This window comes from Ixodes scapularis, unplaced genomic scaffold (genome assembly GCF_016920785.2).
Source record: "Ixodes scapularis isolate PalLabHiFi unplaced genomic scaffold, ASM1692078v2 ptg000312l_1___fragment_3__unscaffolded, whole genome shotgun sequence".
Taxonomy (NCBI): domain Eukaryota; kingdom Metazoa; phylum Arthropoda; class Arachnida; order Ixodida; family Ixodidae; genus Ixodes; species Ixodes scapularis.
The window spans coordinates 2,945,373-2,969,458 of record NW_024609958.1 but is presented as its reverse complement, the minus strand read 5'-3'; positions in this window follow the sequence as shown (position 1 = coordinate 2,969,458).

The following is a 24,086-nucleotide window of genomic DNA, read 5'->3' as shown; positions in this document are numbered from 1 at the left end:
CACCTGAGATTGGGGTACGAAAACATTGAGGAACTTTCAGGTCGATGGAAAAGACAAAAGAGAATGTCTCAAAACATTGTGACGTTCTCCTCTGTTGTTTTTCTTCTTCGACTTGAAAGTTTAATTGTTCCGCACCACAGTCTCACGTGCAAGATAATGATGATTTTGGTGTCCTAATATTTCAAATCTCCTCGCTTGCGCTGACCGACCAAAAAGTAGCGAGAGTTCAAAAAGCTACTGGAAAGCCGCCCCCAGAAGAAACGGAGTGATGCGTCGTCTGCTTACCTTTTTGGTGAGAGCGGAATTTCCCTCCCAGTATTTCTTCGAAGTTGACAAGGCATCATTTCGTGACACAAATATAACAAAACCAAATTTGGGGAATGTACTTTGGAGTCGGGAATTGTACTTTCCTCGGAAAGTACCAGAAAAAAATACTTTAAGTAAAGTACAAGTACATACTGAGAGAATGTACATCAAGTAAAGTACAAGTTTTCTAAACCTACTTGAAGTAGTACTTTAAGTACAATGTACTTAAAGTACTTCCCAACACTGCACGCAAGCGATCGGGCCTTATGCGTTAGGAGGCCGTTAGGAGGCCGTTAGGAGGCCGGTGTTATCTGTGTGACGTCACTTCCGTAACAAAGTTTTTGTGACATCGATCTCGCAACCTTTCAGCCGCCATCAAGCGTGGAAAAAGACGAAGTTCTACGTCAAAACTGCGAGTTATTTTTGGGGTGTGCGCGCGAGTCAAAGAGAATGCTACTGGAATGTTTGTCTTTTTTACGATGAGTTTAAACTTCGCCGCCCGCTCAGCCGTGTCAATCGGCAATGCGCGTAGCGATCGAAAATATATTTGCAAAAAAAGATAGCAGGAAGGCATGCACATCCCTCGCCCGCAAATGACGTGATTAACGACCTCCACGACAGGACTCGTACATAAAATTTAGCAAGTGGGAGCATTCGAACAATGCAAATCATAAGTTCGTCTGCTTCTAGCACTGGAGTTGCGATGATGTCAGAACGTCGAGCTCTCATCTGCTGATGGACAAATGTGTGGGTAATATTCAAGGCATCTCTAGCATTGAGTTCTACCCACAATCCTTTTAATCAAAGCCAACCAGAGCTAGGCGTCATTTTGACGTCACCATAACTCAAAGGTGATCCTAAAGGGAAAGGGTTGTCTCCTCCAAGAGTTCTTCGGTCGTGTTTTTGTTTTGTTTGAAGAATGCAAGAGCACTCTTGTTCACTGCAAGTGGCATTTCAACGATGTACACAAGCCACACCTCAAATTATTTCAAGTTCTTTCATCTCTCTTTTGTGGGAAGTGTTATCCGTCACCTTGAAGCCTTTTTGGATTAGACGGCACCATGTGACAAGGCGGCGACCTTTCGACAACTGTCAATGGGGCTTAGCATCGATTAAAAAATTTAATCCCATTAATCGCCACCCATTAATATACAAATTAATCGATCAGTCGGTCGCGTTAATTTCCAGGCATATAGCGCCAAAATAGCAACAACTTATTTTTCTTTTATGTTCTTTTTACCATAATAAACGCTGCAATATGCATTTTCAGTTGTTAATGATAGTGTGCAGCTTGGTACATTCGAAATATACTCAAAGATTAGTTTTGCACTGGGAAAGGCATAGCAGAGGGAGATATTGTTTTGTATTCTCCGATATCAGCGAGTTTCCTGCTTCTTCACTATCATACTTGCTGCACTAAGTAGGGGCTTGAGAGGGGTTGCACCAACATACATATCATTTATTTTTACGACCAACAGATCAGTTCTCATACCGTGTGCATGAAGGATGTGCGCGCGGTAGGCATGAGAGGACAGAGGCAATTTGTTGTGCGTATTAATTCACCGGAAACAGGTGTTTAATCCTGCGGTGGATAGATGTGCACATGAGCGGCCTGTGCAGCGTGAAGTCCGCCACATTTAGCGTCGTTTGAATGATATGTACATGGCGAGTAAAGATCAAATCTACAGTGGTGCCGTTTCGCGACGTGACTTTGTTAGTGCCCGTGCGCGGTCGAGGCACCGCGACGCAACCCGTGTGCGTCCACACGTCTCCAAAGCCGGCGGCAGGAGCCTCCGAGGGCGTCCAAACAACGTCCAAGGCGCGCGTCGCGCACCCGCACCCCGCCCGCCATCTGTCGGCGCTTGCAGAAGGTGCTTCCTAGCCAGTCTCCACTGTCAGTGCGGCTGTGGCGCCATGTAATGGCGACGTTGCCAATTTCGGCGAGTGCAAACCGGTCCAAGGTCAGCCCATGTACCTGGGCAGTAATGCGAACTCATTAAAGGGAAGCTGAAAATGTTCTCGAAAAAAAAAAAATGAGTTAGAGGAGAATTTTATAGTATTTTTATCCCGTGAATGTGAATAGTTCGTTTTCCCCAAAGATGTTTCCCAACCCGAGAAAACACAAAAAACCTCCGGATCTTTCGGCTTCCAAGGGTTCATCGCTCGTGTAGGCAACGCGTGCAATTGCAAGCTTGCCATTTATATTCCCCCAAACTGTCACCAGTCGGGACGTCTTTTTCCGAACTTTCTGAAAACAACGAGAGTGTGCGTGCATAGCTTTGATAGGCGCTGAATATGTGCGAGAGCGAAAATTCCGAAAACTCCTTGTATGACGTAACGCTCCGGGAAGGAGCGTTACGTCATAGGTTCCGTCATTTCGGAGTACCAGCGGTACTTTGAAACTATTTTGTGCAGCCTCCGTGCATCAAATTAAAAAAAAAAAAAAGAACCCAATATACCTGATTTTGGCGGCCAAATGGAAATGTTTTTACTAAAATACAAAACCGCTTCATTTTTTTTACAGCCCTAATCTAGGTGCGCAGGCAGCTTACTGAACGCGAAGCTGCGGGACTTAGTTCCATTTGGGGAATCTCCGTCCGCCCGCAACCTGGCGTCCTTGAGGAGCTCCCTCTCTTCGCAGGACGCCGTGCTCCTGGTTCGCGGACGCCGTAATTTGGATACGCCTTCGGACTGGGCTTAACCGTGATTAATCTTGTCTTTATTTGTGAGATTCCCAATGACTGAAGAAATAGCGTTTGCGTTTTAAAAATGAAAGGCACGGCAAAAAAAAAAAAAAAAGAAAAGAGGAATAGTCAATTTTTAATTTATTTGGATTTCATTTTAAACTTTCATTGTACACGCACCAGAATTCCACAAAAATATAAAGCAGGCGGTTAAAAAAAAATTCAGAAAATGTAGAGGAGAAAACGAGAGGTGATCAAATCCTTTTATGTTGTGGGAGGGTTGCCGAGAAGGAAAGTGAGGATCGGGTTCCTTTTCCCTGCTTGAGGGAAAAAGAACCCGATCCTTTATAATCACCTATAAATTTATTTTGTTTTGTTTGGTTACTTTTCATTGGGCAGAGCTTTATTTCAATTATGATTTGTGACATTATACCCGATCGACAGTCGGAAGACGCTCTTACTTGGACTCCTGGAAAGTGCGAGGTCGGATGCAATGGCCACCACCTGCGGTTGCCAGAGTCAGCTTGCCCCCGCGAAGGCTATCAGGTAAATCACGAGAAAATGTTCTCGCTGCCTTCGCCCTTTTTTTTTCTGCGAATATAAGAGTAATGACAGTTGCCCTTTCTTTATAGATTTTTCAAAAAATTATTTATCATTCAGTTTTGGTTTGCAAAAAGCATGCCATAATTCTGCTGTTTAGACAAAACACAACTGGCACTTATTGGCTCTCTGTTTACTATCTGCAGAGCCAGTTCGCGAACCATTTTTTACATTCGCAAGACCACGCGTCTTTCTATCGAATCCTCCTGAGGGAGGTAGTCACTCATCCTTGTGATGCATATTCAGATAATCAGATATTTTCCTATATCCAGTGCACTGACGGCACATAGCACGAAATATTTTTAACGTGCAACAGCTGCATAACATTGTTGACATTTGTTTTATAAAATGTAAAAGGCCTCTCATATTTATACCTAACTTCTCATGATCACGTCTACTACTAAAGGGGCTGGAAGAAACAGAAAACTAACGATCCATTCACAATTCCTGTAGCCTCCTAATGTTGCGTTTAGGCAAACAACCATCTTGACCATGACTGGTGGACATAAATGCTGAGGCAATGGCCGCGTGCAATGCCGTCTGTCGTTCAGCCTGGGGATGAGGCACATTCCTGCTTAATATTTACGACCGGTCCTTCCAGTTGGTTTGCTGCTATAATTATTAAAATATCAAAACATAACTGCGAAAGCAGTAACTGCCCCATGGAACGAAGCCGGCGATATCTCATGTCTGTAGCTGCGAAAGACGACACCTGAATATTAATCGGCTGACCGAAACGGTACATAAAGTCCCATTAACTGCAAAGCGGACGTGCCTCAGAAAAAAACAACAAAAAAACAACAAAAAAACACAAAGAAGAGCACAGCAACACAGATGCGTCGTCACGGAAGCCGTGGAGCCGGCGGGGGTGCCGCGCATGCGCAGTGAGGGAGCGCGACGTTACTGCCGGAGCGCCGTGTGAAAAAGGAAGACGTGGCGCGCTGCTTGTAGGAATGCGCTGCGTGTAAGAATTCTTTCGCATTCCTACACGTCAGGAGTGTCAAGTGTCTTCGTTTAATTTTATTACATAATATTATAAGTAGTAAAGGTGATTCTATATTTATCAAAATAGAAGCAGGAATGAAAGCAAGGGCATTAGCAGTGGTAGCAACACTAGCCACAGTAGGAAGTACGTACTAATATTAATATTTAAAATACCTTGGAACAATAGGGAAAAAACTATACAAGGACAGAATACATCAAGTAAATTTTTTTAGGAATGTGCTGTTCGTGTTCTGTTAGGGTTTTCATTCTCTTTCAAGACTTTACGCTAAACCAACGCGCTGACCTCCAAATGAACCACATTATGTTGGGACGTTTTTCTTTTTACACAAACATACAGGCACTTGAGCTATCCTAGTATACCTGCTCGCAACGCCACTGACCAAGAAGCGTCTTTGCCGCTGTGTAAAGTCCATGATACGTGTGAACTTCTTCCAACTTCCCCTTCGCCAAGCATAATGACAGAGTAGCGGGTATCGTATCGTTGTCGTAGTCGCGGGACTATTTTACAAAAAATATATTCAAATGCAGCTCCTATAGATTGCACACGAGTACTGCGGGAGCACATGGTTTGGTCTTAAAACAACCAATGCGTGAACAAGTATTCGGCTGGTGACGCCAGCCAAATCGCTGCAGCGACGCTACCATCCGACTCCTAACACTGGCTGCAGCTTAGCACGTGCGATGTGGTTGCCAACCCCAGTGCAGACTGTGATCAACGTTGGGCGGCATATAACTGGCTCGAGATCATGTGGCTGCCCATTCTGCCTTTAACTTGAGAAAGTTAACGCCACTCTTTTCTCTGATTGTCTTGAGTCTGCCATTAGGAGATATAATTAGGGTTCCGTATTTTAGGATAAATCCGAAAAAAAAAGTCCGAAAAACATTCGCCGGTAAATGTCCCGTCAATTCGGATTTATCCAAAAAACTCCGAAGGAATTCAATAAGAGCACAAGGTCTGTGGTCTTGAGGAGATTTTACTTCAGTTTTCTTCTAAATTTGGAACTACTAACAAAAAGGGGATAGCTTTTTACCATGTCGAAGTTCCTTGGCGACAACGGGTCATGGTACCCGGTCATTATTTATTTTGTTTTTGAATTTTTATGTTCTACGAGTAAAATAAACCTATCATAAAAAAAAAAACCTGGTAATATAACGAGAGTAAACTTCGATAAACTCCGAATCCTTTCCGAAAAATAAAGTCTGAAAAACACAATCCTAGTTTCACGAGAACTAAACTCCGAAAACACGGAATCCTAGGCATAATATAACCCATGTATCGTAGGTTGAGACCGCCAGAGAATAATGCAGCGCGATATTTAGTGAAAGCCCAGAAGTAGTGGCACGGCACCCGTGATAAAATATTCAAGGGACTAAAAGTTTACCTCTTCGTTCGGGTAACTAAACGAAATATCCTCCCAAGCACCCAAATTTCATTTAAAAAAGTACATTTTAGTGCCTGTTTTGGGGTGAATCTTTCATCACGTATTTTATTATACAACAAATGCAGCGCAATTGAAAAAACAAAATAAAAAAACACTAAAAACGACGATGTGTTTGAACGCTGGTGTGTGGATTTTTATTGTTATAAAACCAGTGTTGCATTTTCTTTCTTTACAGAAGTGCGATGGAAATGCGATGGAAAAACTAAAAAAATGGAGGGACGACTTGAAGAATAGAGCAAGGATTATTATGCAAAATTGGTGCCGTCCTCGTTATGACCTGATTTAAATAAAATGTGCCATGTGCCCCTTCACCTTAATCGATAATTTACAAAAATGTATATCTCCTTTTTAGTTCTTAATGCTGTGATGTTCAGTAACTTTAAGCTGGACTGTATTGCGATAGAAGGGTTCCCTGTTATATCCTTGAACTATTTTTACTAGGGCATATATTTAAATCTGTAAAAAGATAAAATATGTGAACGGCATCTGTTACTGAGTAATAAAATTGATTTAAAATTTTCCATGATTTTTTAATATCTTCTTCAGCTTAGACGTTGTCTTACATATGATTTCAAAAATGAGCGTTCCTGGTTTAGGAAAAGAAATGAAGACAATTGTTATTTTAACTTGTCCCAGTGTCTATTTTAGAAATTTGGAACATGGCCTCGGCGCACCAAAAACAAAAGAAAAAGATAAAAAAGTAATATAAAAATTTGGCTCTAAGTCCTAGCTTTAAAATTATTCGTTGCCCTCAATATTTATATATTTATGTTTGACCACACAACAGTGTCTGAGATAATGTGATAAGAAATACGCGCTGAAATAAATTTCTGGCATGGATGGAGGGGAAGGCGTTCGAGTTTTCCGAAACCAATCGTTTTTTGAGCAATTCAATTTAGAGCAAACTCACCGTTCATAATTCGACTGCGATGTGCACGGCATTATGTGGCTTGGAATGTGCACGTGCCGTGCGCGTTTCACGCAACAATGTCTGAGATAAGGTGTTACGAAACACGCGCTGTATTGCATTTCTGCAATGCATGGAGGGGAGAGGCGTTCGATTTTCCCGAAAACAGTTGTTCTCTGAGCAATTTCATTCCTAGGGGATTCACCTCTCATAATTAGATTGTGATGTGCACGACAATGTACGGCTTGGAATGTGCACGTGCCGTGCACGTTTCACGCAACAATGTATGAGATAAGGTGTTACGAAACACGCGCTGTATTGCATTTCTGGCATGTATGGAGGGGAGAGGTGTTCGATTTTCCCGAAAACAGTTTTTCTCTGAGCAATTTCATTCCTAGGGAATTCACCTTTCATAATTAGACTGTGATGTGCACGACATTATGTGGCTTGGAATGTGCACGTGCCGTGCACGTTTCACGCAACAATGTCTCAGATAAGGTGTTACGAAACACGCGCTGTATTGCATTTCTGGCATGCATGTATGGAGGGGAGACGGGTTCGATTTTCCCGAAAACAGTTGTTCTCTGAGTAATTTTATTCTTAGGGTATTCACCTTTCATAATTAGACTGTGATGTGCACGACATTATGTGGCTTGGAATGTGCACGTGCCGTGCACGTTTCACGCAACAATGTCTCAGATAAGGTATTACGAAACACGCGCTGTATTGCATTTCTTGTATGTATGGAGGGGAGAGGCGTTCGATTTTTTCGAAAACAGTTGTTTTCTGAGCAATTCCATTCCTAATTCACCTTTCATAATTAGACTGTGATGTGCACTGCGATATGCGGCTTGGAATGTGCACATGCCGTGTACGTTTTACGCAACAATTCAAGAAGATTTATGCGCCAAAAGCTGGGTAAAAACATCAAACTCCTATGCTTAATGCGCTTCTTAGGCAGGAGACCAGCGATATCTGACGCGCTGGACAAGCAAGAGACCATAATTGCTTCCCTAAAAGGAATGATGAAAAAAGCACCGACCGAGCAGTTTGCTGAGATTGGTGGTATCCTACGCGCCATATAATTGGGAAACACGCGCCTTCTGTTGGAAATTGCGTTGAGGGTGTTCTCAGTGCTTGAGGATTCAAACACATACCTGCAAGGACGTTTGTCGAAAGTTCAGAGAATGCTCCAGGTGCTGGAGTCTCCCAAGCGCCAGTTGCGCCATCTGCGGTCTGAAGAAATGTTCGATGGCCTGCTTTAACAGGTCACCAAAGCTGCTCAGGATGGCAGTGTACATGCAGTGGAGCCCCCAAGATCCAGACGGCGCCCCGCCAGGTACGAGAGGGGGAGCACCAGTGATCTTCCAGTTGAATTGAAAACCTATTTTCGGCGTGTAATTATTCTATAGTTGATATAGCACTGTCGGGCATTGAGAGACGCTTCAATCTCGACTTGGAAGGAATTCGGAACTTGCATGAGTAGACACGCCAGTACTTCAAGGATGTAGACAGTGTCCTCAGGGTAATCCTGGTAATGCCGGTCTCCTCCAGTGAGGTGGAACGAACGTTCAGTGCCATGAGAAGGTAAAAGTCATGGCTGCGGAGTACCATGGTGGCGATGCACCTAAGCTGCATGGCGCTGGCACATCTTCATCAAAACGTTGTAGACCGCATGAAGTTGTCGCAGCTGATGGGCAGTTTTGTCAGCGCATGCAAGAACCGCGCTCTCGTTTTTGGATCCCCTCTAGAATTCTAAACTAGGAAACTTAGGGACCTATAACGAATCCGTATTTCAGAGTATACCGGGTTGCCATTACACGTGTTAATGGCAAACAATATTGACAAGGGCAGATATGTTCACCCACTGCTGTTTTGTGATGATTGTGTTTTGTTTTGTTTTGCATACAGTTTTAACTTGGGGTGAAATCGTGCCACTCCTCATGCGTTTAATTTCTTGCTACCATTGCTGCCAAAAGACTGCATGGCCCTGCCATGCACTTCTGCCTGTGGCTATGCCACCTGAGACATTTCTTACAGTTCTGTGTCAAATAAAGGTATGAACAAACAAAATTAAACAGACAAGTTTATTTTCTTTGTTACACGGTTTTTTGTACGTTTGCCTTGTTTCTGGTGTGTAGACGTCAACGCTTTTTTTTTTCTTAATACAATTTGAGCTCCTAACGTTTTTCGAGAACATTAATTCGTTGCGCACTGTAAATCGTTAACAATATTGTATTTATGCTAGATGTGAACATCTGTGCATGTTTTTTGTTTGTTTTATTGTACAGTTTTGATTTTTGTATAAAATAAAATCCATATTTTCAATAATCAAGATGGCTGCCATGGCAAAGTTCGTGAGCCCCCCTGATATTTTCCTCGATTTACGCCACTGCTCAGCTGAACACCCGTTTTGGCGAGCAACACGTTCATAGTGTTGTAGCCAATGCTCGATGTCCTCGTGTATCTTCCCGTGGAAAGACGTCGGAGTCCGGGATGCGACGTGCAGGTATAGGACGGCGGCGGCGTCCGGGGTCTCCAACGACTGGTTGTCCATCTTTGGTCTCGTTGGCTGCTTGGTCTTGGATGGCAAACGTCTGAATTCCAGGGTAGAACTTGGCTGCCGGCTTCCTCGGGTCTCGGTAGTCCTTGCGGATGATCCTCTTGAACCGGGGATTGGGCTTGCCCTGCGAAGTCTTGGAGGGGTACGCTTCATGGGATGCGGTGCCCCGCACCTCCAAGAAAATGTCACCAATTATCTATGATAAGGTGGCGAACGAACAGAAACCAAGCGTTTAATCTCGCGAACTTTCCCGACAACAAAAATGCAAAGAGGTTTCGTCGCAGGCGTCGAAGCTCAGCGGAGCAGCACGACCGAGCGCAAGAGCGAGACTAATCATGGATCACCACGCGGTGCACGTTTTGTACAGGTGTGGGTTTCTGAAACATTCGGCGTAGAGCGTTCGGAGCGTAGAGCATTCGTACCTCGATCAGTCGAAAAGGTTCGGGAACTTTCGAGATCGCTAAATTGAAAGAATATATGAAAGAAGCGTTCATTTTTACGAATGAAACCTGGGGCCTCCGAGCGAAAGCCAAGCAGGCTAACCATTCGGCCACGCGCGCGCTGACTGGGCGACGTGCGTGGTAATATGTCCAAGGCAGTGAATGGGGAGGGAGGTACGGAAGAGGACGTACTAAGCGAACATTGAGAGCGGGAAGTGTTGTACTACACTCCGCCGAGTTTTTGAGCTACTTAATACAAAGGTGTCATCTGAATGCGGATGGCTTCCTGATTCCGAAATGGTATCCCGTTCCTCTGAACTCAGTCTATGGTCAATTAAAAAAAAAAAAAACGAAAAAAAAACGACCATTTAGTCGTTTACCCTGAGACTGTTTTTTTTTTTTTTTTTTTTGAAGAGCAGAAGAAAAAAACGGGCATTTTGTTTGCTGTCAACGCCAATACATCCTTCTTCCCGAGTTTTTCCCCGGTTATTCCCGCCATCCAAACTTGACGTCACCGGAGGTCTCCGAAGCGTGCGGACGGCTATCGGGTTCGCTCATGCCCGCTTTTCTCGCATCAAACTGCGAGAAAGCAGGGGTGTTCGTGCTATCTGAAGTTGATAATAATCTCTAGTTGGGCGAAGTATGACCTGCGTGCTAAAGTACGAAAGTACCCACAACCCCCCCCCCCCCCAAAAAAAAAAAAAAAAAAAAAAAAAAACCCCGAAGGAATGAATTAATCTTTCCAGCCAGTTTGACTACTCTATCGGAAGGTGCGACAACCCCGCTGGAGCTCTGAAAATGTGGAGCACGAGACGGAACGACCCCTCGCATGCAGGGCCGTCTGCCTCCTGTGAACTAAAGTTATGGCGGCGTCACCCGAAGAGACGATAGACGCTATGGACAGAGCGAAATTTATCGAGAAAATGGACTCTCTCTCCGATTCGTTTAGCTCCTCAAACATACATTGGACGTCAACGCTCAATCGAGAGAATTCCGACAAGACCCCACATTGCCAGTTTATTTAAGAAATGAAGGCTTCCCCAAAAAACCTTGAAGTAACAACTCGCCAGTGAGGAACCCGTCCTGTTTTCGTGGATGACTGAAGAATATCCATACCGTAAGGCTGCTCTTGTCCGAACTGGAAGAACTATATGGTTTCAAGTTCTTCTTGCTTCGGCGTCTTATGAAAGACTGCATTGAAAACCTATTCTCTATTATTCGAAGCAAAGGCGTGAACTATCAAAACCCTGACCCATCATCTTTGAGGTCACGAATGAAGGAAGCTATAGAAAACAGCTTGCTGCAACCAGCATCAGACAAACACTGCGAGGCAGATTTCGTGGACTTTCTTTGTGCAGAAGGAAGAGGTGTTCAAGTCTGGCTTCAGAATCGCCACTGGCGCCTCGACAGACGTTGAGGCGTCAGTTTTACAGAAAGTGAACACAGAAATTCCGAGTGGATGGCCTGACCCGAGGCGCGACGTCCGACCAAAGGAGAAGCGGGAGAAACTGATGGTTCCAAATAACATCATCTACAAAGGACAGCGACTTGTCGTCCCCGATGCACTGTGCGACGAGATCAAGAAGAATCTTTATGCATTGCACATGGGCATGAAAAGCACACTTCAAGGAGCACGAGAGTCTGTATTCTGACCATAGATAAACTCGGAATTGAAAGACTACACACGGTATGTGAAATTCGCCAAACTCACTCTCACAGACAACGAAAGGAAACTATGAGGGCCCACTCAATGAAAAGCCAACCATGGGAGAAAGTGTGTGCAGACCTTATGGAATGCAAATGAAAAACATTTCTTGATATCGTGGACCACTACAGTGGATTCTTTCAACGAACTTTGCGAACAGCGAACTTTGCAAGAGATGGCCGTCCATCAGCTCTTGTTAGCGACAACGGTCCGCCATTTTCGAGTAAAAAGCTTGAGAAGTTTACAAGAGAATGGGGTTTCGAACACGTGACATCAAGCCCAGACCATACGCAGTCCAACTGCAAGGCTGAAACTACAACGAAAAAAAAAAAACAGCGAAGAAGATACTACAGCAAGCAATGACAGATGGAAGTGACCCGTACCCAGCTCTACTTGAGTATCGGAGCACAACGAGACAAGAACTCAATGTCAGCCCTGTGCAGCCATTGATATTGAAAAAAGAACCCGAAGCACTCTCCCTACCACGACCATTCGGCTACGCCCAGAAATACTAAAAGCGTCAAAAACAATCATTGAGGAACAACATGGTAAACAATTGCAATGAAAAGGAGAAAGTTCTACCTCCACTACACCAAGGAGACTATGTGCGAGTCCAATCTACAGGAAAACGCACATGTGACAAAAAGTAGTGGCGCAAGAGGGAAAAAACATATCGTATTGCCGCGCGCGCAGCTGGCCAAGTAGGCAGCGCGCGCGTGGCCTAACGGTTACGCGCTGGCCTCCCACGCCGAAGGCCAGGGTTCGATTCCTGGCCGCGACTACACATTTTTGTTGACAGTGTAATTTGATGATCTTGTGAATTCGAGAACCGTCTTGCTGATTCGAGGTTAGAATGTTCTACACACCGAACCTTCTACGCCGAACGATCCAGAAACCCACGAGGGTACTATCGGGGAAAAATGAAATGCGAACAGAGGAGCGCGTGGCTCGCGGTACAGGCTGCGCCGCCTGGAAGTGAACCTAGGGGCGAGGGTGCGTGGCCTACTCCGACGTGTTCACGCCCCTCCCTCTGCGCTCCCCAAGCTTCAGCAGTGCGCCTCTTAGTGCGCTGAAAGCTATCACCGCTATCTTTGCTGGCTCAGCGCGTGCGGAGCAAAGAAGCTCGCCGCACTAGCCGAGCAGGCAGATAGCGGTGACAGCTTTCAGCGCAGTGAGTCTGAGAGGCGCACTGCCGAAGCTGGGGAGCGCCAATCAAGGGGCGTGAACACATCGAAGTAGGCCACGCACCCTCGCCCCTAGGCTCACTTCCAGGCGGCGCAGCCTGTACCGCGAGCCACGCGCTCCTCTGTTCGCATTTCATTTTTCCCCGATAGTGCATAACGGATTCCGCAAGGCGAGCGGGGTCAGTTTCGCCCCAGCGTTCGACTGTGCTGTTACGCCGACTTTGACGCCCGCGACGCTCTCTTATTATCTTTTGTACCCTTTTATTTTTGGCACAAGTTCGCCACATTAAACGTTTATTTATTCCTGTTTATTTCTTGTTTATTAGTCACCACCCGTGACATTTTGGTGGAGGTGCGGGGTACCCGCATGCCCGTGCAGCGCTCCCCTCCGAGTTCCCGCGGTGCAAGTCCGGACCCAGCCTCCCGAGGACCGAGCGAAGACCAGATCGAGACCCGATCCAGTCGGCGCACCCAAGGTCTACCCCCGGAACACGGACTTCTGCCACCCCTGGACCAGGCAGCCAACGAGGCCGACGATGGACAACCAGTCGCCGCAGAACCCGTCCTCTGCCGCCGTCGTATACCTTCCAGTCGCACCCCGGACTCCGACGCCATTCCACGGGGAGGTCCACGAGGACGTTGAAGATTGGCTGCAACATTACCAACGATTAGCTCGCCATAACGCATGCACTCCGGAGCAGTGCCTTCAGAACGTCTGCTTCGCTCTGGAAGGCACGGCACGCACCTGGTTCGAGAACCACGAAGCGTCAATTTCGTCGTTGCAAGACTTCCAGACGGAACTTCGACGCACGTTTGCCAGCCAGCAGCGACGTCCGCGGGCCGAGGAACTTCTTGAAGCAAGAAGCCAAGGGCCAAACGAGAGCGTCACAAGTTTCGTCGAGGACGTTCTCCGCCTCATGAACCGCGCCGACCCAAACGCTCCTGACGAGAAGAAGCTGCGGTTCTTGATGCGAGGGGTGAAAGAGACCATCTTCGGAGGCCTTGTCCGCAACCCCCAGCCACCGTCGAAGATTTCGTCAAGGAAGCCACAAACATCGAACGGGCCCTTCAAGCACGGGCCTCCCATTACCAGCGACTTCCCGGCGTCGCTGCCTTCTCGACTTCCAGCTGCACCGGCCCGAACCTCCGCGACATCATCCGGGACGTCGTGCGGGAGGAAATCAGGAAGCTTCTTCCTGCTGCCGCAAGCCCAGATTCGCCCTCAATCGCCGTGATTGTCCGGGAAGAAGTTCAGAAGGCGCTGCAGCCACAAGCTCTTGTCAACGCCGCTCCCGAACAACCGACACTAAGCTACGCCACAGCTACCCGACGACCACCGCGCGCTGCTCACCCGTACACCGCGCCACCCCGACGTGAACCTCCAGCGCCGCAGTTTCCCCGACTCCAGGAAGATCGGGCGCACGCCCACCCAGAACAGGCAGCGCCACGAAAGACCGACGTGTGGAGGACAGCGGATCGACGACCCCTGTGCTATCACTGCGGTGAAGCCGGCCACATTTACCGTCGATGACCCTACAGAAAACTGGGGCTGCGCGGGTTCCACCCGAGCGACCCGCGCCCAAGAAACGACGAACGCCGTCGCGACATTGAGGAGTACCTCCGACGCTCGCCCTCCCCAGTGTCGTCTCTCCGCCGTGAAGTCCGCTCCCCATCACCATGACGTTCAGCGTCCCCAGCGCAACGACCCCGCCGAGAGAGCCTATCTCCCCTGCGTCGCCGGGAAAACTAAGTGCGGCAACGCCTGGAGGTGACGTTGCCGAAAACGACGGAAGCAAACAGCCCCCAAAAACGCCGGAGCGCTCCCACTCTACCGACGGCCAGCACCGTACCGACGTCCCTGCAACGGTGTCCAACAGCCTAAACGTTGTTATTGGCGGCCTCGACGCATCGGCACTCGTGGACACCGGAGCGGACTACTCAGTCTTGAGTGGGAGGCTCTCTCGCCGCCTGCAAAAAGTGACGACACCGTGGGATGGACCTCAAATACGAACCGCCGGAGGGCATCTCATCACACTAGTCGGAAGATGCACCGCTCGCGTCAAGATCCATGGGGAGACGTGCCCTGTGAAATTTGTCATTCTACAAGACTGTGCCAGGGACGTCAATCTCGGCATGGACTTTCTGTCTGAATACGGCGCCGTCATCGACCTTCGTGAAAACAGATTGACGCTGCAAACCCCTGTGCCACCTTCAGAGAAACCCCAAACAGCGATGGCCTGTAGCTGAGCCGGTTGGTTATCCATGCTTACTGATTACCAGCTGAACGTTAGGAAAAGCGCCGAAACACCAGCAGTGTGTTTCTTTCTCTCTTCGTCGCTTTTCCTAACGTTCAGCTGGTAATCAGTAAGCCCCAAACAGCGTCAGCCGCCATCCGAGTCGCTGCCGACCACGTGAACCTGCCACCGCGATCAAGTGTTGTCCTACCCGTCGTGGCCGATACAGCTACCTGCGGCGAAGTTGTCCTGGAAGGCAACCTTCAATTGCTCCTGGGAAGAGGAATAGGCGTCGCAAGAGGAGTAGCTGAACTTCAGGATGGGCGGACTATGGTCCTCGTGACGAACTTCCGAAATGAAACGCAACACCTCACAAAAGGTGCCGCTGTGGGCCACGTCGAGAAACTTCGGAACTCCGCCGAAATCGCCGCGATTGCTGAAGAATCATCACCACATCAGCAAGGCAGTAAGTCGCCAGCGCAGCTTGACATTGACCCTAAGCTTCCGGGCCCAAAACGACGGCAGCTGATTAACCTCCTCACCGAGTACCGCGACTGCTTTGCGACGTCGTCGAGGGTGCGCCAAACTGCCGTTGCGAAGCACCGAATCGTTACCGAGGACGACGCGCGCCCTGTGCATCGATCGCCGTACAGAGTCTCCGTCAAAGAAAGGGAGGTGATCCAGGAGCAAGTCCAAGAGATGCTGAACGACGACATAATCCAGCCATCAAGCAGTCCTTGGGCTTCTCCAGTCGTACTGGTTAAGAAGAAGGACGGAACGCTTAGGTTCTGCGTGGACTACCGGCAGCTGAACGCGGTGACGAAGAAAGACGTCTACCCACTTCCCCGCATCGACGACACGTTAGACCGGCTGCGCCATTCTCGATACTTCTCATCGATGGACCTGAAGAGCGGCTACTGGCAGATCGAAGTCGACGAACGGTACCGAGGGAAGACAGCTTTCATCACGCCGGATGGGCTGTACGAGTTCAAGGTGATGCCCTTCGGACTATGCACGGTGCCAGCAACTTTCCAGCGTGTCATGGACACCGTACTGGCAGGACTGAAGTTGCAGAGCTGTCTCGTCTACCTCGATGACGTCGTAGTGTTTTCCAGCGACTTCGACGAGCACTTGCGACGACTCCGTGCTGTTCTTCAAGCCATACGGACCGCCGGACTCACCCTCAAGCCGTCAAAGTGTGGGTTCGCCTATGACGAACTGAAGTTTCTAGGTCACGTGGTTAGTAACGAAGGCGTTCGCCCCGACCCAGAGAAGACTCGCGCCGTCGCGTCATTTCCAGCGCCGACAGACAAGAAGGCCGTGCGAAGATTCCTTGGACTTTGTGCGTACTATCGTCGCTTTGTTCGGGATTTCGCAAGGATTTCCGCACCACTCACAAACCTCACGAAGGACGCCGAGAGGTTCGAATGGGCCGAGGAACAGCAGCAAGCATTCGACGAGCTGAAGCGACGACTCCAGACGCCTCCGGTTCTTGGACATTTCGATCAGGATGCGGACACCGAGATTCACACTGACGCAAGTAACGCAGGACTTGGCGCGGTACTAGTTCAAGTACAAGAAGGCACCGAGCGAGTCATCGCCTACGCAAGTCGGACACTGTCCAAGGCAGAGAGAAACTACTCCACGACTGAGAAAGAATGCCTTGCGGTCGTCTGGGCAATTACGAAGTTTCGTCCGTACTTATACGGAAGCCCGTTCCGCGTAGTCACGGACCACCTCTCGCTCTGCTGGCTTGCGAACCTCAAGGACCCGTCAGGACGCCTCGCTCGATGGAGCCTCCGGCTACAAGAGTTCAACATGACTGTGGTTTACAAGTCGGGACGCAAGCACAGCGACGCTGACTGCCTGTCCAGGGCCCCTGTCGAAACACCTCCCGGCAGCAGCGACGACGACGATGACGACGAGTGCTTCCTAGGGGCAGTGAACACCGATAACATGGCACGACGTCAACGAGACGATCCGGAGCGGCGCGCCTTAATGGAGCACCTGGAAGGGCGCGTGAGTACCGTGCCCCGTGTTTTCTCACGAGCCCTGCCAACCTTCGCCATTCGACAAGGTGTACTCTTTAAAGAGAACTTCGGGGACAACAACTCGCCGTGGCTGCTGGTAATCCCGACCGACCTTCGAGAGGAGATCTTTCAAGCATGTCACGACGACCCGACGTCCGGACACCTTGGATACAGCAGGACATTGGCCCGTATTCGTGAAAAGTATTACTGGCCCAAGCTCCCCAAAACGGTTCACCACTACACCCGATCCCGCCACGAGTGTCAGCGACGCAAGAAACCGCCGACGAAGCCGGCAGGTCTCCTGCAGCCAATTCCTCCGCCAACTGCACCGTTCCAGCAGATCGGAATGGATCTACTTGGTCCTTTTCCGCCGTCGACCCTGGGAAACCGTTGGATAATCGTCGCCACAGATTATCTTACGTGGTACGCAGAAACGAAAGCCCTTCCTTCGGGGACTGCGGTTGAAGTCGCCAAGTTTTTCCTCGATTCCATTGTCCTCCGGCACGGCGCTCCCGAAGTTCTGATTACAGATCGCGGATCGTCGTTCATGGCACAGCTGACCCAAGAAATTCTCCGGCTCAGTCACACCTGCCACCGTCGTACCACCGCATACCAGCCGCAGACCAACGGGCTGACGGAGCGACTCATCAAGACAATCGCCGACATGATCTCTATGTACGTCGACGTTGAGCACAAGACGTGGGACGAGGTGTTGCCCTATATCACGTCCGCCTACAATACGGCGGTTGAAGAGACCACTAGATTCACACCTTTCCAGCTGGTACATAATCGGAAGGTAACGACCATGCTGGACGCAATGCTGCCCCATGAGCCATCTGACAACGAGAGCGACGACGCCCAGGCGGTTGCTCAACGCGCCGAAGAAGTCCGCCAGCTCGCCCGACTCATGGTTCAAGACCAGCAACGCGTCGTCGCGGGCCGCTACAACCTTCGTCGCAGGGACGTTCACTTCCGGCCCGGAGACAGGGTGTGGGTGTGGACGCCCATCCGTCGCCGCGGCCTCAGTGAGTAACTGCTGAAACGGTACTTTGGACCATACAAGGTACTTCGTCGCCTCGGCGAGCTGAACTACGAGGTGATGCCCGACGGAACACGAACATCGTCACGCCGCCCACCACGACCTGAGGTTGTCCACGTCGTGCAACTTAAGCCGTATTACGCTCGATAGGACTGTGGACCTTATGTGTTCCAAATGACCCTTTAGTTTACCGTTCTGTTTTATTTGCTTCGGTTTGTTTTTGGGTTGCATCGGGACGATGCCCTTTTTAAAGGGGGGAGTAATGCCGCGCGCGCAGCTGGCCAAGTAGGCAGCGCGCGCGTGGCCTAACGGTTATCGCGCTTGCCTCCCACGCAGAAGGCCAGGGTTCGATTCCTGGCCGCGACTACACATTTTTGTTGACAGTGTAATTTGATGTTCTAGTGAATTCGAGAACCGTCTTGCTGATTCGAGGTTAGAATGTTCTACACACCGAACCTTCTACGCCGAACGATCCAGAAACCCACGAGGGTACATAAGGGATTCCGCAAGGCGAGCGGGGTCAGTATCGCCCCAGCGTTCGACTGTGCTGCTACACCGACTTCGACGCCCGCGACGCTTTGTTATTATCTTTTGTACCCTTTTATTTTTGGCACAAGTTCGCCACATTAAACGTTTATTTATTCCTGTTTATTTCTTGTTTATTAGTCACCACCCGTGACAGTATGATGTTAAAACGAATCGAAATGTGCTATGGCGAAATAGAGCCTTCATGCGGAAGGTGCCAGTTCCAAAGTGGAGTGGTTACGAAGAAACCGAGGTGGACAACGATCAGGCCGAAAGCCACCACCAGGAAGAAGGTCCAGCAGGAAACAGCTGTGTCGGCAAAATGTCCTGTGAAGGAAAAATCAAAGGGTCCAAGCAGCCTAAGTATCCCACCAGTTCGTGAACGCCGAGTACCAAACTACCTGAAGGGCTATGTACCTTAAAAAAACTGAAAATTCCACATGGCCTATAGAAAGGGGATGTTACATTACGCTATTGTGGGTGTTTCAGTTGGCCCCCGCGCTGCCGGTTGCGGCAGAGCGGTTAAGAAAGCCCCCGCAATAAACATGGCTGAAAGGCACACGTGTGGTCACTTGGCAGAGAAGAAAAAAACAAGGAAGAGGTTGCTCACCTTAAAAATATCCGGCGTCTTGCATTGATACGCAGCGCTTGAACTGTGGGAGCCGCTGGCAGAACACCTGCGAGAGATTTGCGGAACGCAGCTTTAGAGCCCGTCCCTTCTATCCAAACAAAATAACAGTTGACAAAAGTTGATTTTTGTTATTTTAAAATTGTTCAGTTTCGAAGTACAATAAGAGTCTAGGTAACGAGAACACAATGGAAGCGAGAAAGTTTCGCAGTAAACTGCGTTCAATGTCCTGAGTATCTCATGCTAGCGAGTGAACAATCAGCGAGGTCAAGTACATAGAGTTTCACTTTAAGGTGCGAAAAACAAGTGCTGATCTTCTATTGAAGAACAGTTCATATCCCTCTGAGAAGGTATATTGGTATATTCAGAACATTTATTTCAAGATAAAAAAAGACAAACCAAGAAAGAGACAATGCACGCAACAACGTCATACGGGGCACTGCATTTACGTCAATGCTTACGACACTTCATGTTTGCCAGCGACTACTCGAGGTTTTTGCACCGCAGTTGTTTTTGGAATAATCATTGCTCATGTTTTTGGCGCTTCCAATGAGAGTTTAAACGATGACTGTAGCACTGGGTTGAAAACGTGGACACTTAATTTTACTAATATTAAACTTTCTGCTGAACCGCCTCCAATAAAGTACATGCGAAAAAATCTAGATGGCAACTACTGCAAACTCCACATCGAGTTCAGCCACTTTTTGTTTCAAGGGCTCTAACTTAACTCGCAAAAGGTGCAGAACTCAAACCAATGGCTTGTGCGAAAAGCATATAAATGAATCATTAAATAGACCCTGTGCTTAACAGTCTTACAACAGTATAACACACAAAGTGAACCGATACATTGGACGAGAGACCTCAAGGGTCGTGTTGTTGACTCTTTGCATAACTCTACATAAATCAAAAACCAAATTGCCAAAATAAAACAGATGATCTGTGACTTGATCAGTAACACACGCTTTCGTCGGGTTTCTGCGCTAAGCGCGTTGAATGTTTTCTCAATGCGAATCGTTAATAACAGGCGTCGTCCATGTTTTTTGCTGGAGCTGGCCAAGTCGCCACAAAACGGCGATGGAGCGGAACGGACGGAGAAACGGGAAGAGACGGGGGGAGCGGGGGGAGGGGGGGGGGGGGTCAGATTGGAAAAATAAAGGATGAAAACTGTCATACACTCATAGTGATGTGCAACTATTTTCTTTGATACAGGCACACTTAACGTTAGATTTCTCGAGTCCTTCTTAGTAAAATTTGTGGTGCTTAATATTGCTTGCCAAGATGCGAACAATCACATTAATACTGAACTGAAAGTCAAAAAAAATTATAAAAGTTTTGGCGTCACTCTCAAAGCCCACGTGTGACTACACGGTTTTCATCTTGAAGACAGATGTTCGCAGATATATACGTGCTGCAGCGAAATGAAATTCACTGCGAGATTTCCTAGAATTGAAAATTTTAGTTCAGGGACGTGAGTGGTTCGTTTTTAATCTTTCCTCGTGTTCATTTGTAGCCCGAGTGTAAAAGATACAGACGACAGAATGAAATTGTTTAGTTAGTCTCGCCCTAGTTCACTCCCGAACTTTTGCGGTCAAATATTTGAGAGATTTAAAGTGTAGGCGATGAGCCGAGCGCGGTTTCGCCGACTCATTCGCCCTCGCGCAAGCCAGCTTCCAAGCCGACGCAACGTCGCTCGCTGCTGCCGCTGTCGACGCTCGATGCTGCTTTCTGGACGTTTGTTGTTCCTTTTTGTCTCATGCACAAGTTCCCCCATTAAACTTTTTTTTTCAGTTCATTATTTAACGTCAACTGCAAGCGGTGTCTTTGGATGCGGTAAATCTCAGAGCAATATCAAAATGCAACTGTTCTTGCTTGCCTTGATGCGTTTTATACATTTCAGCGTATTGTTAGTTCTTCGTGTAAAAAGTATAATTATGCCGAGAAAAAATTCAATGACACACAGATACTTTCGAGTTCGAAACATGCGACTAAGCAACGACCGCGGCGACTATAGGAGGTTTCCGGGACAGCGAATTCGACTTCTTAGAAAGATGATGACAGTTATCGATCGGTTACCCAAGGACGCGCGCTTGCTAAACACCTAACTTCGCAAAAAAGTTGGCAATTCTAGGGGCCTCACTTGGGCGTCTGGTGTCTGCTCGGTTTTGCTCCAAGGTGTTAGTTATTGTTAGAGCACTTTATTTTGCATTTACATGGCTTTTGTGTGTCACCCCACATGACATTTAAAGTGCAGGACTTCATCCAAGAATGTCACTTAGGACTTTAACCAATGATGCCATTATAACTACAATAATGGCGGCTTACCGCATACGTGGAAGGCTTGAGATTGGTATGTTTTGAAATGTGAAGTGAACTAAAGAACGGCAGAGGGTTAGATAAATTTCTACTCACTTCAGCAATAAACTTCTCTTTTTTACGTTCATTCGAAGTCCGGAATGGACGTCATCCTGGACCTATCTTTAATATTCAGATGTCGTGCTCGATTGTTTTCCTCGCTAGACGCTATAACTTGACCATGACCAGTATGCACGACATGGAGGGATCGGTGGCCGAGAGTGTTAGCACAGCGCTGCCTGGAGCGAATGCATGCGTATAATATAGGTCGGCTGGATTTCGAAAAAGAAAGAAGGAGCGGAAAGGCTGAACCCCCCCCCCCCCCCCCCTCCCCGGCTGGATTTCGAAAAAGAAAGAAGGAGGGGAAGGGCTGAAACCCCCCCCCCCCCTTCCCCTCCACCTGCCCCGCTTTGAACCCAGGTATCCTGGGTTCATACCCCACCCCAGCCCGTTTCGATCTTGATGAGAATCGTACCGGCGTGCGTCACTACTGCGTGGCAAACGCTAAATATCCAGGCTGGTGGTTATACAGCACTAGCTAACTTTCTCATCTACAGCTGAGACACCAGACGCCCATTGGGGATGACTAACTTCCGCCTGTATAAACATACATTGGCGTACCAACTTGTTTTCGACGGGGGGGGGGGGGGAGGCAAACCTGACGCCTCCCCCCCCCCCCCCCCCCCCCCCCAGGGCCTGGTGCCCTTGGTATCTTTTTGGCGCCGCCGGCCAGTGTTTACCCCGTCCAGTGCGGCAATACACATGTCTTGCCTTCCCCCCACACACGTACACTCTGAGCACGGGGGGGGGGGGGGGGGGGGGACAAGCACCCCCCTTGCCCTCCCCCCCCCCCCCCCGTTTGGTACGCGCATGTAAGCATACACACAGCACCATGATTATATGTGACATCATGGTCATTTCCGCCTTCAATGTTCCGTCAGTGTGTTACAGGACTCCGCGTTACTGCACTCTGGCCCACCGCAAACCCTGGACTGGAGGAAAGTCACTCATCAATGGCTGTAGCTGAGAGCGGCTCTGACGTCACGCCGGTGCGGTGGCGCCACTGTCGGGGCACGGCGCATGCGCAGACGCTTCCGCTGATCTGGCCACGTCCTTTCTGCGAAGACGTGCTTGTCTGTAAATAGCGCGATGGCTCACCATCTGTAGTTCTGCGCCAACGGTAAGTGTCCGGATCTTTGATCACATTTTTTAATACAAAATTCGGCCGCACATACATCTAATTTAGGATTGTTCTAGGATGCTTAGAAATATTTGATTGAGTTAAGATAATAGAACGTTCTATCTTAAAGCGTCTGTAGGTGTAATACACGCCCGAGCACCAAGATGATTCCCACGAAGACCTCGCCGAGTCGTCGCCCATTGTCCTGACTGAGGACATTGTTCGTCTTACAAACAGGAATTTGTAAGAGCTTGAAACACACGCAACCGTCAAGCACGAAGTGCCTGACTTCTGCGTTGTTCTTGCGAGGCCCGCGTTTTTCCTCTGCTTCGCACAACCAAACACACGTAGAAAAAAAAAAAAAAAAAAGAACACGCGGTATGGTGTAGCCATTTGATCTCCCGGGAAATCTCTCTTCCTCTAGGTTTCTTCTTCCCCGGTCCAGTTTGGGCTTCGGTTCCAAGCATTTGCGTTTTTTTTACTTCATTAAATATATACGTGACGCTGTAGCGAAATATCGATCGGGAAAGACAGTCTGCATTGTCTTTCCTGTATGTCACGTGACGACAGATTTCCTTCGCTAAATTTAGTGGGGAAACTGGATTAATGTTTAGGTCACGTGACGTCAAGTCATATTAATTTCCCCGCCAAATTTAGCCGGATAACTGGGCTTGAGTCAAGCCAGCGACTGCCTGTGCCCCATGTCTGATCCGCCTTATCAAGGAGGAGGAGGAGGAGGAAACTTTATTATTCTTCCGGGATCAGGTATTGGGGATGGCGGAGGCCCAGAGGGCCGCCGCGATCGCCAGGGCCCGGGAGGTGATCAGGACTTGGGCTGACTCCTCCGGGTCGCGCAACATCTGCTCCCAGAGGTGAGGGGAGGGAAGAGGGGGGTATGGGTCTGCGGGGCATTCGCAAAGGGAATGGTAATGAGTGTCGAATGCCCCGCAGGCAGGACAGGCGGGGCTGGTAAAGAGGTGTGGGTGAGTGTGTATTAGTTGTGTTCGGTGGGGGAAAGTGTGTGTTTGTAAGAGGCGCAGCATGTGTGTAAGAGGCGCAGCATGTTGGGAGAGGTGGGGGTGCGGAGGTGGGTATTGGCGGCGGAGGAGGCGCCTTATCAAGGCGGCGCAAGCGATGTGCGCGTGGCCGGCTTGATTCCGCCGCCACGCGGGAAAGTTCGCCACCTTTGCCCCGCAGTCGGGCGGCTGAGCGGGGGGCCGCCAGGGTGCCCACAGTGTACAGCGTACGGAAAAATATTGTCC